Raw genomic sequence first — 13,681 nt, 5'->3', positions numbered from 1 at the left:
AAAATACAAAGTGCTAGTTATAACTTACAAAGCCCTAAACGGCTTAGGCCCTGAGTATTTAAGAGAACGTCTTCTTCGATATGTGCGCCACTGCCCACTGAGGTCACTTGAGGAGGTCCATCTCCAGTTGCCACCAACTCGTTTGATGGCTACACAGAGATGAGCCTTCTTAGCTACTGCCCCAAGACTGTGGAATGCGCTCCCTACCTACTAAGATATGAGCCTCCCCATCTCTGGCAATTTTAAGAAAGTTTTGAAAACACATCTCTTCAACCAAGCTTTCTCAGCTTTTAAAAACTTGTTTTTAAATTGTTTTGGCTATTTAATTGGTGTTTTATGATGTTTTAATTGTTAACTAGTGGGCCCGGGCACAGAGCATCTGCGCCTCTAGCTGGACACAGCTGTTCCCTGCCGTCTCGGGGATTGGGGGCAGCGCCAGCCGTGCCGCCGCCGGCTCCCTCCGCCTCACCCCCCCACCATGCCGCTGCCGCCTCCTCCTCCCTCCACACCCCCCAAGAGTGCCGCCACTGCTGCGGGCGGGCCGAGAGTGCCGCCGCCGCTGCCCTGGGTGGCCAGCCGGCCAGGCTGTGAGTGCTGCCGCCGCTGCGGGGGGCCGGGCGGGCCGTGAGTGCCGCTGCAGCCTGGCCTGCCGCCTTGCCTCCGCAGCCGCCCAGCCAGGCAATTCTCCTGGGTGCGCCAGGACCAATCACGCGCCCCCGCAGCCCAGCCAATCAGCTGGGCTGCCGGGATGCATTTTCCCTGGGCACACCCAGGAGAAATATATATATGTAGATTATTGTTTTATGCAATTTTCTAATTTATGTTTTAATTGTTAATTGATTTTAATGGTGTTTTAATGTAAACTGCCCTGAGCCTTTTGGAAGGGCGGTATAGAATTTTTAATAATAAATAAATAAATAAATAAAGCTGTGCACTTTTTTTGTTCTATTGCTGCTGTTAAAATGTCAAGGAAAATGGTCAGGCAAAGATATCTTCCCCAACTATTGTTGGTAGATATCCAGAGCAAATACAAGTCAACTTGAAAGTGCAGCTGCTAATTTGCAGATGCAAAATTATTTCCAAGCCAATTTACATAATATGCAAATTAGGCACCCGGATTTGGAGAGCCAGACTATGGCAACCCTAACTTCCCCTGAAGTAGAGATGCTTTTTATCTCACTGAATGGATCATCTTGGACCTACAAAATTCCCTCCTAGCAGACTAGTTAGTCTATTGCAGTATAAGCTTTTATCAACAATAGTCAACTTCATCATGCAAATACTCCTATCTATCAGGCTATCTTGTGGTATTAGACAAATATGCATGATGCCTAACCTCTCTCCAGCTTTTTTCTATTTGAAATCCTTCCAACGCTGGTACTTTAATGCCTTTGGCCTGGGCACCAAGCTCTCTAGAAAGCAGCAACTCCCTGCTCCAACTGCCATGCCAAATGCTATTCTAATAATACTTTCCCAGCTCCAACATTCCTGTCATCAGAGGATACCCAAGTGTTCAGATATTTCTGTGTACTGGAACTGCTTCCATGATCACTGAAACAGGACTCCACCACGGCTCGGAACAGGAAGTGAGCAAAGAATGTAGGACAACTCAACTGCTTGCATAGCAGAAAAGCAAGGGTTGTTGTCTCCACAGCTCTCTTTCAAGAGTTTTGTGAGGATCGGTTTTCAGGGCCTCAGCTTAATTGATATTAAAGGAAGCACACCAAGCCACCAAGGGCTCAAGAAGCTTGTCGGTACTATCTGGGTGGGTCAAATAAGAGCAGGGCGTTAAATCTACCTGAACCTGCAGATCAGAAAGGCTGCTTCTGTGATTTGGCATCATTAACATCAGATAGCCCCAAACCCATCAGCAGATCTTCTGCACCCACCCTCTGGACAGAAGAGACTGGAGCCTAGAATATGACATCAACTGCCAGAGACCAGAAGGGGTAGCCATACATACTTCCATATAGCCCCTAATATACATGGGCCTTTTTTGTGGATTGTGAATGAAAACTGTTTTGGTAGGGAGAAAGACAAAACACATCAGGTTGCTTACCTGTGACTGGGGTTCTTCTGGTGGTCATCTGACCATTCACACAGTTGGGCTTCACATTCTAGTAAAGGCAGGATTGGACACTCTTCCAAGCTTTCTTATCCCTCCTAAGCTCCACCCCCTTGTGCTTAATACCACATGACCAATGTTCACCTCTGCAGTTTAAGCATCCGCCGCAGCCAATCACTCTGCAGCGGGGAGGCTGTGTGGGCATGTGAATGGACAACTGACCACCAGAAGAACCCCAGTTACAGGTACGCAACCTGACGTTCTTCTGAGTGGTCTCTGTCATTCACACGATTGGGTGCACTGAAAGTTATAATCATAATCGAACGTGGGTATCACAGGAGGAAACCCCTAAAGGCCTTGAAAATGGGCTGTAGTTTTAACTTAATATAGTATTTGCTTTCTGATGGGGTCCAGAAGCCTTTTAGCTGTAAGTGGTTGCAGCGGGGGGCCCAGCACAATTCCAAAGCATTTGTCGTAACTCGTATTTGAGGGTTTGGGCAGTTGAATGGAGTGGAACTGTTTAGGCTCCCCACAAAGCTCCATCATCTGACAATGTCCCAAATATCTAGGGGCATGTAAAGGCACATATTTTGAGGGTGGTGCTGAGGGTTGAAGGAATCTAATAACCACTGAAGACTTCTCATCCTCAGTCGCTCAAATGTTAGTACAGACGTTGTGAAGGCTATGAGGCCTAGCAGCTGTTGCATATGTCATGCTGAGTTATGTTGTAATGCAAGAGTGGATAAAACTGCTCATATTTGAGCTATATGGTCTTCTGATAAGTTAATGGCTTCTAGGGTAGAGATTCCATTGGGATTTCTTCCAGCTGATTTTGAGTCCTAAACTCTGCAAGAAAGTGATGGTTCAGGTGAGGTGAAGGGCTTGCTCTGAGTGAGCTACGATAAGCCAATCGTCTAGTTAAAGGAATATTTGAATCCCTTTTTTCCTGAAGGTGTCCAACCACAACAGCCATGCATTTTGTGTAAACTCTTGATGCCACAGAGAGACCAAAAGGTAGCACCTGGAATAGGAACTTCCAAGATCCTATCTGAAAACAGAGAAACTTCTTGTGCTGTAGGGCATATAGAGATATGGTAGTACACATCTTTGAGATGTGTGGAAATGAACCACATGCCTCCCGACACAAGAGTTATAATGTCTGAGACAGTAAGCATGCAGAACCTTCTGTAAGTAATGAAAGTGTTTAAATTTTGAAAGTCCACAATGGGGCCGAGACCTCTGTCTTTCTTTGGAATGGTGAAATAAGGTGAGTAGAAACTGTCGCACAGGTAGTCTGGAACAGGTTCTACCACTCCTTTTTGAAGTAGAATTTCTATTTCGCCCCACAGAGTCAGACTCATGGGAGTGACTGAATACGGAGTTTGGCAGGCGTTGGAGAAATTCTATGGCATAGCCCAGATGGATGATGGTTAAGTGCCCAATTGTCCATAGTGATTTCCCCCACATGTCCAGATAGGGTCTCAGTCTTGTTCCAATGGACCAGTAGTCATGCACGTTTATGATAGGGAGCAGCCTTTCCCTTGGGTTCGGTTGGCCTGTTAGAAAAGCATGGTCTCTTTTTGTACTGCATATTCCACTGCTGTCAAAAGGAATAATCAGATTGGGATTGTGTGGATGATCTAGAAGACATAGTGTGCTGTGATTTGAATGGTTTATTATAATCTGAAGTTGTAGAAGAAATCAGGCTCATGGAGAGAACAGTATTCCGCAGTTTCTGGACACGTTCAATAGTTTCATCTGCCTTGCTTCTGAATAAAGTTTGTCCATCAAAGAAGATCCTCAATTCTGGTCCAGGCCTCAGAGGCAAGGTCAGAGGAGTGCAGCCAAGCATGGCGCCTCAAGGTGATGAAGTTTACTATAATTCTAGCCAAGCAATCAGTAGTATGCCTAGCAGTATGAAGTTGTTTGTTCAATTTAAATGCCCCCTCCTTCTTGTCTGATGGCAGGGATTCCAGGAAATGAGACAGCTTCTCCCACACCAAACGGCTGTACTATGTCATGCAGGCTTGGTAGTTAACGATTTTCAACTGGAGAGATGACATTGCATAAAGACGCCTGCCAATTGAGTCTAGCTTCCTACCTTCTCTGTCGATAGACACAGATAATGCTCTATGTTGAGACCTATTCTGAGCTGCCTCTGCAACAACTGAATTTGGGGTTGGATGTCTTTATAGAAAAAGGCAATCATCTAGCTGTACTTTAGAGACATTTTCTACTTTTATGGAAGTTGCAGAGACCAAAGAAGGTCTTTCCCAACAGCATTGTTTAATCTCCAAAAGTGCTAGGTTCATAGGCAAAGTCACGGAGTGATGGGCATCATTATCAGTGAGATCAAAGATAGGATTAGTTGACATTTTGACTAATTCCCCAGTTTGCAGGCCCAAAGACAATGCCATTCTGGCAACATGGATCAAAAAATATTTGAGATCTTCCGAAGGAGATGGTGGCTTTGGGTCTTCCAGCCAATCTGGTGGGGTGGAGTCAGGGGCTGTATCAGATGTTGCAGGGTTCTCCACATCCTCCCGATTCCGGTTCAGAAAACTGCAGGATCTTATCAGGGAGGAGCAGGTCCACAATGTCTAAGGAGGGCAGACATGTCAGAGGATAATGTAATTGCAAAGGAGCAGTTGTCTGAGATGGAGTGATCAGAGGAAGAGGCTGAGCAGATGATGCAGACAAATGCAAGATCTTTTGTCTTAGAGCAGGGGCTGCAACACTGGGGTGCTGTCGTTTCCTGGAGCATGTGCGCAAAGGGGAAGGAGATCTACAGCTACAAGAATAATACCCCATGCAAGGAGACTGTGCACACTCATATCATGGAGATCGGGATCGAGAGTGTGGCCTGAGGGAGTAAGCTCTATAGTAATGCTCCATGTAGTCTCCACATATCGTAAGATCTGGAGCAGTACCTGCTCATGCTGTATGTTGGTTTGTACTGCCCAGCCCCCAAGGCGTAAGCACAACGGTCTGGAGAGTCCAAGGGGATGGGAATAACCCTCTTTGTAATATGCCTCACTGTACTGGTCAGAATAGAGGGAAGGAGCATAGTATTCCCATCTATGTCAATGTGTGGAGGTATGTTCACATTAGGTGACTATATTAGAGCCAGTAGGATCCCTATCTCCTTCAGAGAAATAGGGATCTGACTCTGCCTCCAGAGGGCAGTTCGGGTTCCACCCGCATAGGAACGTGTTGTCTTAGGTTAAAGAGTTCAAGGGCCACTGCAGAAGAAGGCATCGGTACCAGGTGTACGGATTTCTGCAGTGCCTGTAATGACCTGCACTGGCCAACTGCCCAGCAGCTGCGAAACCACTCTTTTCAGAGGAGAAGGGAGAGCTGGCAGAAAGGAAGAGAGACAAGCATAGTCACATGTGTTGCAAGAAGTAAGTACCAGAGATTCCACCATCATCAGGAACATGGGTGAACATGAATCGTGGTCAGTCACAGCAAACAGGTCCAGATTGCACAGGATAAGGGCTGGCACCACGGAGGGTTTCCAGCACAGACCCAGCTCTCAGGCTGCTCTAAACAGGCAGTGTGCTGAGAGTCCCGCACAACTGCAGCTGAGTCTCGTCAGGGAGATGCAGCCAGGTCAGAGCTGGAAGACCTGTTCCATCTGGCCAGCCTCTCCGAACTACAGCATTCCTCCCTCCAAGCCTGTACTCTGGTCTAACGTTGCTGTTGAGGATCTGGGGTAGGCACCTTGACTTCAGCAGCCTCAGAAGCTTCATCAGGAGAAGGGAGGTAAAGGAGGAAAAAGGGGCCTGCAGGCCAGTCAACTCTGGCTCTGCTGAGTTGACCAGAGTTTCAACTTGCTCCCCCTGCTCTGGGTCTTCATCTGAGGAATCCTCCTCCATGACCTCCATGGGAGTAATCACAGTGCCTTCCTTGGCTTTGAAGCCAGGGCTGACAGGGGTTGTGGCACAATGTTTGGGGCAGCATTAGTAATGGCGCAGTCAGGTCCTGGCTCGCTGGAGCCCAAGAGAGGTGGTGGATGGGAATTTTTCCTGTGTCTTATGCAGGTCAGGCTCCTACGTGAGGGGACTCTTCTTTTTCTTCGGCTTCTGTGCTGGAGGCAGGGAATTTGCCGATGAAGAAGACTGCCCCTGGGGTCTACCTTAGCTGGTCCCAAGGGAGCTGGAACTGATTGGTCCAAAGTAGCGGTGGACGGAGTTGCGGGCCGGATTGGCAGCCACAAGGAAGATCTCAGTGGAATCTTGAAATCGAGGCCCCTGTATCTGGGCCTGGAGTGTTCTTATAGGAAGTGGGAATTTTTGGCATGGAAAAGCCTGCCAAACCACTATTGGTAGTATCCATAATGGTCGATGATAAGAGTGCCTTTTCCCACAGATTTGCATGGGGTCTGGAGGCTCTGTTTTGTCATGCCTGTCTAGTGAAGCACTGATAGTGTGTGCAGCTCTAAACAATACAAGTTTCCCCTAAGCAGAACAAACACAAACGGTGTCCATCTGAGAAAGGAAACGTGGCTTTGCAATTGACACAGTGTTTAAAAGGAGGAAGGCTTGTTAGACATAAACCACCCCATGGGTGGAGTGTGTGTGAGCAGAGAAAGTAAAACACAAAACGATAACAGGCAGAAGAGAACTGTATATACTAAAGGAGGAAGAAAGAATAAACCAAAAATAAATAATGGAGAGAAAAACTGTCTTTTTAAAAAAAAATAGGGAAGAAGAGTGCACCGACTGGCTGAGGAGGTGAACATTGGTTATTTGGTACGAGGCAGAAGGGGGAGTGGGGCTTAGGAGGACTAAGAAAGCTTGGAAGACTCCCCGATCCTGCCTTCATTTGAACGCAAAGCCCAATCATGTGAAGGACAGAGACCACTCAGAAGAACACTATAATCCATCTCCAGCAGAAGGAAATCATTTCAAAATATTTCAAAAGCCTGGTGAAAAAGTGCTTGCTGAACTCAGCCACACCCACCAGAAGCCTACGTTCTTTCTTGCAACTTAACAGCTGGGCTGTCGAGATGATTTTTTTTTTTTTTGGCTGGAACCATCCTCTTCTCTAACCCCACCCATCTACTCCCATGTGCAGATTTTGATAGGAGTCCTTTTTGGCTAGTTGTTTCACAGGCAACATACTGAATGCACATTGCAAATGTTTCCTGCATAATATGGTTAATGCCAATTAAACCAGATGTTTCCACCTACAATTTTCATTAAGTGGACACAAATCTTTTTTCAGGAGCCAATAACTCTCAGTTCCATTAGTTGATACAGAAATTCCTCCCCCCCACTTTTATTTTTTGCTTCCATCACAGGAGTCTCCAACATTCATAGGCATGGTTTTCTTTTTTGCACTTGTTTTTTGTTTTTGTTTTGCGACCAATTGTCACAGGAGAAGCAGAGGTACAAAGCGGAAAAAGCCATACACAAGTTGGGGGAAATCAGCAGCTCGTGAAAAGAGTCCTGGCTAGCAGCACGAGAAGCAAAGCAGCAAAAAAATCAGACACAAGGAAAGAAGAAAAAGGGAAAGGTGAAAAAGGAAAACAAACGAATTGCCCCATGTTGAAGGCTGGAGTTAGGAGTAGATCCTGGGTCTGAAGAGTTGGAAGCCTCTGTGTATGTTGAGTCCATTACTACATCATGTGTCCAGTCAGTTTGCAATAAGCCAAGTAAACTCATCCAATTAGCTCACTGTGGGCTGACGAGAATGAATCAGGCAAGCAGTGAAGCCTCTGGTTGCCTCATGGGGGGCGGGGGGGCATGTGCAAATGGGGTGCTCTTCTTGACCCCAGTTTGCTATAACTGAGGCACCAGAATACAAATTCACACAATCTCCTGCATAAAATTATTTAATTCTATCCTAGAATGCAGAAAGGCTATTTGTTCCCACAGCTGTTCCAATGAGATCATTCCAGAGTTTTATAGGGTGTGTGTACAGTGCACATACACACTAATTTTCTAGTCTTAAGTTTGCAAATGGCCAATGCATCACCACCGGTTCTCACATTCCATTGCTCCCTTTAAGAAAATACAAAACATGTGCTAGTTTGGAGGAAAAGCAGCCTCTACCCAGGATAGTAAACGTGTTCTCTTTTGGGCAGTGCATATGCTATGGTCTGGCTGGCCATGAGCCATGCTTCTAGTGAAATGAAACTACAGTGTAACTGACATGGAGGATATATGCAATGCAGCTGTTTCATTTCCATTACAAGTTGGGCACAATACAAGATAGGCCGAGGCACTTTTACTCCAGATTCTAAACTACATGTTGCTCAACCTTTTAATGTCTCCCCTGCAGAAATCCCTCTTTCTTCTGAGCCATACTGTCATTCACAAACCAGAGGTAAATAAGGAAGCAGATATCATGCCAGCTATTTCTCTTAAAGAGAAAGCTCCATTGACAGAAATAAAAAATGAAAGACACATACTGAAAACATTGTTTTAATATAACATTTTGAACATGTTTTAGAGCATTTAGTCTGACCTACTCTCTTCCTTCCCAATGTAACAGGTTTTACATAATGAACGCCATGCTGAAAGCATGAAGAGCACAGTATTGCCTGGAGCAAAGAATTTCCAAAGTACATGCAAGGCTGATAACATTATCATCCTGTTTACTGAACAATATGAGTGTCGTATCATTCAAAGCAGCTGTGGACCCACTACAGTTCCAAACACACAACATGAGCTCCCCAGAATGGCTGCTTACCACAACTTCTTTCTTTCTCAGCCCAGAGTTAGGTAAAGATGTTTGTGGTGTGCCTCTTGCAAGGAATTCTGTCAGCGCCATATACTTGGGTTAAAAGCAGCAATGAATGGCAGCTGCCAAGTCTCTCTCTCTCTCTCTCTCTCTCTCTCTCTCTCTCTCTCTCTCGGCTGGCACAATAGAGAGGGTGGGAAAAGCATGTGCATGCCATTGCAGGTCATTTGAAAGATATAGATAGCGAGTGTGCGCGCATATATCTAAAATTGTCTGCAAGCAGCTGTCAGTTCAAAACAGCTCTAAGAGGATCAAGTTATCTTCTCCAGCCCCGGCATGTATCTGGGCAGCAACTGAAAGTCCCTATCGTTTTTACAGTACCTTTCAGTGTGCAAAGTATTTTACAATTGCTAGGTCATTTATCCTGACAACAATCCAGCCAGGTAGACTGCAATATGGTAATTTGTCCAAGGCAAACTATGTGACCTTCATAATTCACACCTTGATCTCCCACACCCAAATGCCAACAATCCATCCATTGCAAAAAAAATTGAGTTAGAAAATTTAGGTCGCTATTGCTAGCAACCAAAAAGGAAGCATTGCTACAAACTCTGTAGTACAATAGCCAGCCTTTCTGGAGATGGAAACCAAGTACATAAACAGACACAAAATGAACAAGTGGTCCTGTGGCACTTTGAAGACCAACACATCTACTGTAGTATAAGAGAAAAGGCACTTAACAGTGGAATCAAATGGCCAGGCAATGCAGGAGGCCTAGGCTGTAACAATTCTATGGAGAGCTCGGTAAGAAAAACATGGTGGCAATAACAATAATTGGCAATAGCATCACTAGCCTGATGACAGTAAGTTAATCAACTTTATAATGTGATAGAATGAAATTGTCCAGATTCAAGCCAAAGAAAATAAATGTACATTTATTAGAGATGTGCATATCAGGCAGTATAAAAATATGATAGATAGATAGATAGATAGATAGATAGATAGATAGATAGATAGATAGATTATAATTTAGCCATCTTACACTGGGGTTTTCCTTTGAATTTCATCTGCTGGTCACTTTCTTCAGTGATTAATTAACTTAACATTGCTAGGATGTTACGGACTGCACCACAACTCATTCTTGCTGCAACAGATAAACATGGCTATTCCTCTGGAAATGGACTGCTGGAAGTATAGTAGCATTTCAGGAAAGTTAGTCCAACATTTTCCATTTGGGAAGGGAGTGGTTAATATTCTTCTTTCATGTCCATCTACTTTCTGGAGAAGGAAATTCTGCAACATCCTTTGTGTGCTTTACTTATAGTTCCTGCCAAGGGCTCTTGCAGCCAGCACAGCAGTTACTGTTACTCTAGTGGTTAATGAAGTACTGTTAGGAGAGCAGTTCATGGCCATCGTTGCACTAGGTTTAAGAAAATTAGCTCTTCCTCACCGTTCTCAGCTTTCAAAAAGAGTTAGCTGTCAACAGAGCACACTTTTTTCCTCCTGTGCCATGCTTACAACACGCAGGACTTCTGCACAATTTACTATTATATGCTGGCAAAGGGCATACTGTGCCACAGCAACTAGGAGTGCAAAACAGGTTCATGGGACACCAACATGTGGGCAGAAGGGCTGGTATCTCCTTTCATCTGCTGCTCTTCCTAGGATCCCAGATACCATCTTGGCTAATAGACCACAGTTTGAATAGGGAACTCTAGCCTTACATGCATCAGTCTTCATAGCGAATTTTGAGCAGCAAAAGTCCCTACCTAAGTGGAGTTGAGAGAAACATGCCTATTTCACAAGATGTGGAAGACATAACTCCATCTCCACTGACTTTGGAGAAATAGCAGACCTCCAGGAAATCAAATTCCTCCTCTATATAAATAACAACTATCCATATACTGTTTTTCAACAAAAGGTTCCAAAGCAGTTTACATAGAGAAATAATAAATAAATAAGATGGATTCCTGTCCCTAAAGGGCTCACAAACTAAAAAGAAACATAAGATAGACACCAGCAACCGTCACTGGAGGTACTGTGTTGGGGGTGGATAGGGCCAGTTACTCTCCCCCTGCTAAATAAAGAGAATCACCATGTTAAAAAGGTGCCTCTTTGCCCAGTTAGCAGGGGGTAAAGAGACCTGATTGCCCATCAGGTAATGTAAATCCCTGCCCCCAAGGGATATACACCAGTTGCACCAGGGTGCTTTCCTGAAGTTTGTGCATCTTTAAGCTTTTCCCCCATAGGGAATAATGGAGAATTTCATCAGCCCCATCACTCCACTTGGGGGGCACCAGGGTGGCCCAGAGCGGGTTGTGGTGTAGTGCACATAGGGTGCCAACCACCCTCCAAACAACAAGCCCATGGAGCACTGGGCTTTGTTGTTTTCAATGTCTGAGGTATTCTTCTGAGAGTAGATTCTCTGGTAGGAAATGAGAGTGGATTAAAGATGTGAATCTGCCCCAAATCTGCCACAAAGACATGCCAACTTCAAAAAAATTTTTAACACCCCTTGACCCAATTTCTTTGAAATCTGGGTGGTAGCTTTCTTGCACCCAATGGGCACTACCACCCACCACAACCCGCTCGGAGCCACCTTGTCCCCCAGCCCTGGGCGTTATAACTAAGGCTGATGAAATCCCCATTATTCCCTATGGGAAAACGCTTTAAGATGCGTGAACTTCATTTTTATTTTTTTTAAAGAAAATCACCCCTTTGCCCAATTTATTTGAAATCTGGATGGTAGCTTCCACCCATAGGGCACTACCATCCAACCCACTTTGGCCACAAAATGGGGGTCCGAATCTGGGGTTATTTGCTTTTTACCCAAATCTGGGCAGTTGAGCACAGGGGTGATTTGTTCTGTCTACAAATCGCCTAAATCATCCAGATTCAGGTACAAATTGGTTTGTATCAGAAATTGATTCACACATCCCTAGTGTATCCATCTTATGTTAATTATTCTACATAAGTGCCTCTCACTATTTGCTCCAGTGTTTTCAGAAAAACTCACTTAAAACCAGCATTTAAAAAACCCAGAAATACATCGATAAGTTAGAATTCAGAAGACAAAGCCCGATTTGTGTGTGGAGTGCTTCCTGCTAAGCTGTACACTGCAACATTCACAACTGATTTATCACTTCTTAATGAAAACTGATCCAAATTAAACAGCCAAAAATGGCTTTAGGTCCACAGAAAGTCTAGTATTAGTTCTCAAATGTATTTTTAAAACTAAAACCATATGCTATACACATAGCAAGACCAAACCTATTTGCCTCAATTGCTTTAAATCTATACAATACCTACACAAGGATGAATGAGGTGGTGGTGGTGTTTTTCTCTCTTCAAGGACAAATAAATTTAACTAACCAATGCTGGGGCATCCTGGGCCAAGATAGCTGTCCATAGGATCCTTTATAAGAGGCCTAGAGCACTTCCTTCCTAGATCCGGTGCCTCACAGATAAGTCATTCCAAAGCTAGTGTGTCACTCTGTCAAAGATGACAGTTATGTCCCTTTACATTTTTTTAGAAATACAGAAGGCCTGTTCACATGGTGAGTAATCAAGTTTCCTACCAAGTGTCAAGTGTCAGCAAAATCCTACCCAAGTTCAGGAGCTGTGTGTGCACTCCCAATTTTTGGTCTGTCAGCAAAAACCTAGGTAAGAGGTGGGGGGAATGAGTGTATGCGAGGCTTATGATGGTAGGACAGTTTTTCCTCCTACATCATTAAACAACTGGATACTAAAACTAGGTAGGATGGAGCCATCCTACCCAGAGTGAGCTTTGCACACGATCATTCCCTGCATGTTCAATCTAGGTTTTTGCTGACAGGTGATCAAAAATCAGGAGCACACATAGCTCCCGAACTTGGGTAGGACACTTGTCCTACCCAATTACTGATTATGTGAACAAGTCTAGTCTATAAATATGTAAAAATTAATGGCACTCTTTACATGAACTTTTTTAATTCTTGAGAGCCATTTCTTGTATTGTATCAGTCACAGGGACAGCACAAATCATTAAGCAGCAGTTACACTGCTCTATCTTAAGCAAATCCCATAGGATCAGAGTGCCAGTATCAAGGGCATACTGTAATTGTTCATGAGAGAAATGTAACAAAGAGAGATAACAGTGGTAGCATTTTGTCCTTTTTTTTCAGGCAGCGGAAGGCAGTTTGAAAGAAGGATCACACATTCCACTTTTGCCTCTGGTAAACAGGTTTTCCAATATTTTATATCATCTCATAAACCTGCAAAACCTATTTGTTCAGAGACAACAGTGGGACAAAAGAAATGTGTGTATGAAAGCGACTCCCTCAAGCTCTTAAAAACTATCATCCCTTTCCAAGGAGGCCAAATGGTGTCTTGTAATGTAAGCCATATACAGATTCTGAACAATTCAAAAGACATGGAAAGAACTGAGATAAGAGTCCAGGGCACACATATGCTAGGGTTACAAGTGAGGCTTCTCTCTGTACTCTGGAACTGAGGTAGCATCAGTAGAAGAAGTGGCAGCAGTAAGAAGTACAACCTGTGAGGGACTCTTGTAATTGCAGAAAAGTTTGTATATGAAGGGACATCAGCATAACCAGAGTTTGTGAGGATAGAAGAAACCCTGGCATGGAAGGCTATAGGGTGCTGTTAGAAGGAGAAAGCATCAGAAGCGGCAGGTACTGAAGATTAAAGTAAGCCTCATTGGCCGACATCTTGATTAAACTTGTGCACGTACAACAACAAAAAGATATGGTGCAGCAACAGGGTCCTTCCTTCTGAAGCACAAGGGCTTGCCCAGGGGACCACTTTCACCAATCCTTCCTCTGGAAGTGCTCTACATATGAACAGAAGTAGGTCCTGAGGGTCATGCAGCCCCTGTACTCCAGAAGAGAGGATGCTATTGCTGCGTGCATGTCTTTTTTGGCTGCT

General features: G+C 44.5%; 1 protein-coding gene across 6 annotated transcripts in view; it reads right to left on the bottom strand.

The window, feature by feature from the left end:
* The window catches only part of SPTB (spectrin beta, erythrocytic), a 181,879-nt gene that overhangs the window by 134,736 nt on the left and 33,462 nt on the right, over window positions 1–13,681 (bottom strand). The window contains exon 1 of one of the 6 annotated variants that reach the window (XM_053254837.1): window positions 8,765–8,889. The exons of the other annotated variants lie outside the window; for them this stretch is intronic. The gene's annotated coding sequence lies outside the window, so the exon portion shown is untranslated. Of the gene's footprint in view, window positions 1–8,764; window positions 8,890–13,681 lie in introns of those variants that run through there. 6 annotated transcript variants of the gene reach the window in all.

The sequence above is a fragment of the Hemicordylus capensis genome, chromosome 1 (assembly GCF_027244095.1).
Source record: "Hemicordylus capensis ecotype Gifberg chromosome 1, rHemCap1.1.pri, whole genome shotgun sequence".
NCBI classification, from domain to species: Eukaryota; Metazoa; Chordata; class Lepidosauria; order Squamata; family Cordylidae; genus Hemicordylus; species Hemicordylus capensis.
This window is presented reverse-complemented; position numbering and strand designations above follow the sequence as displayed.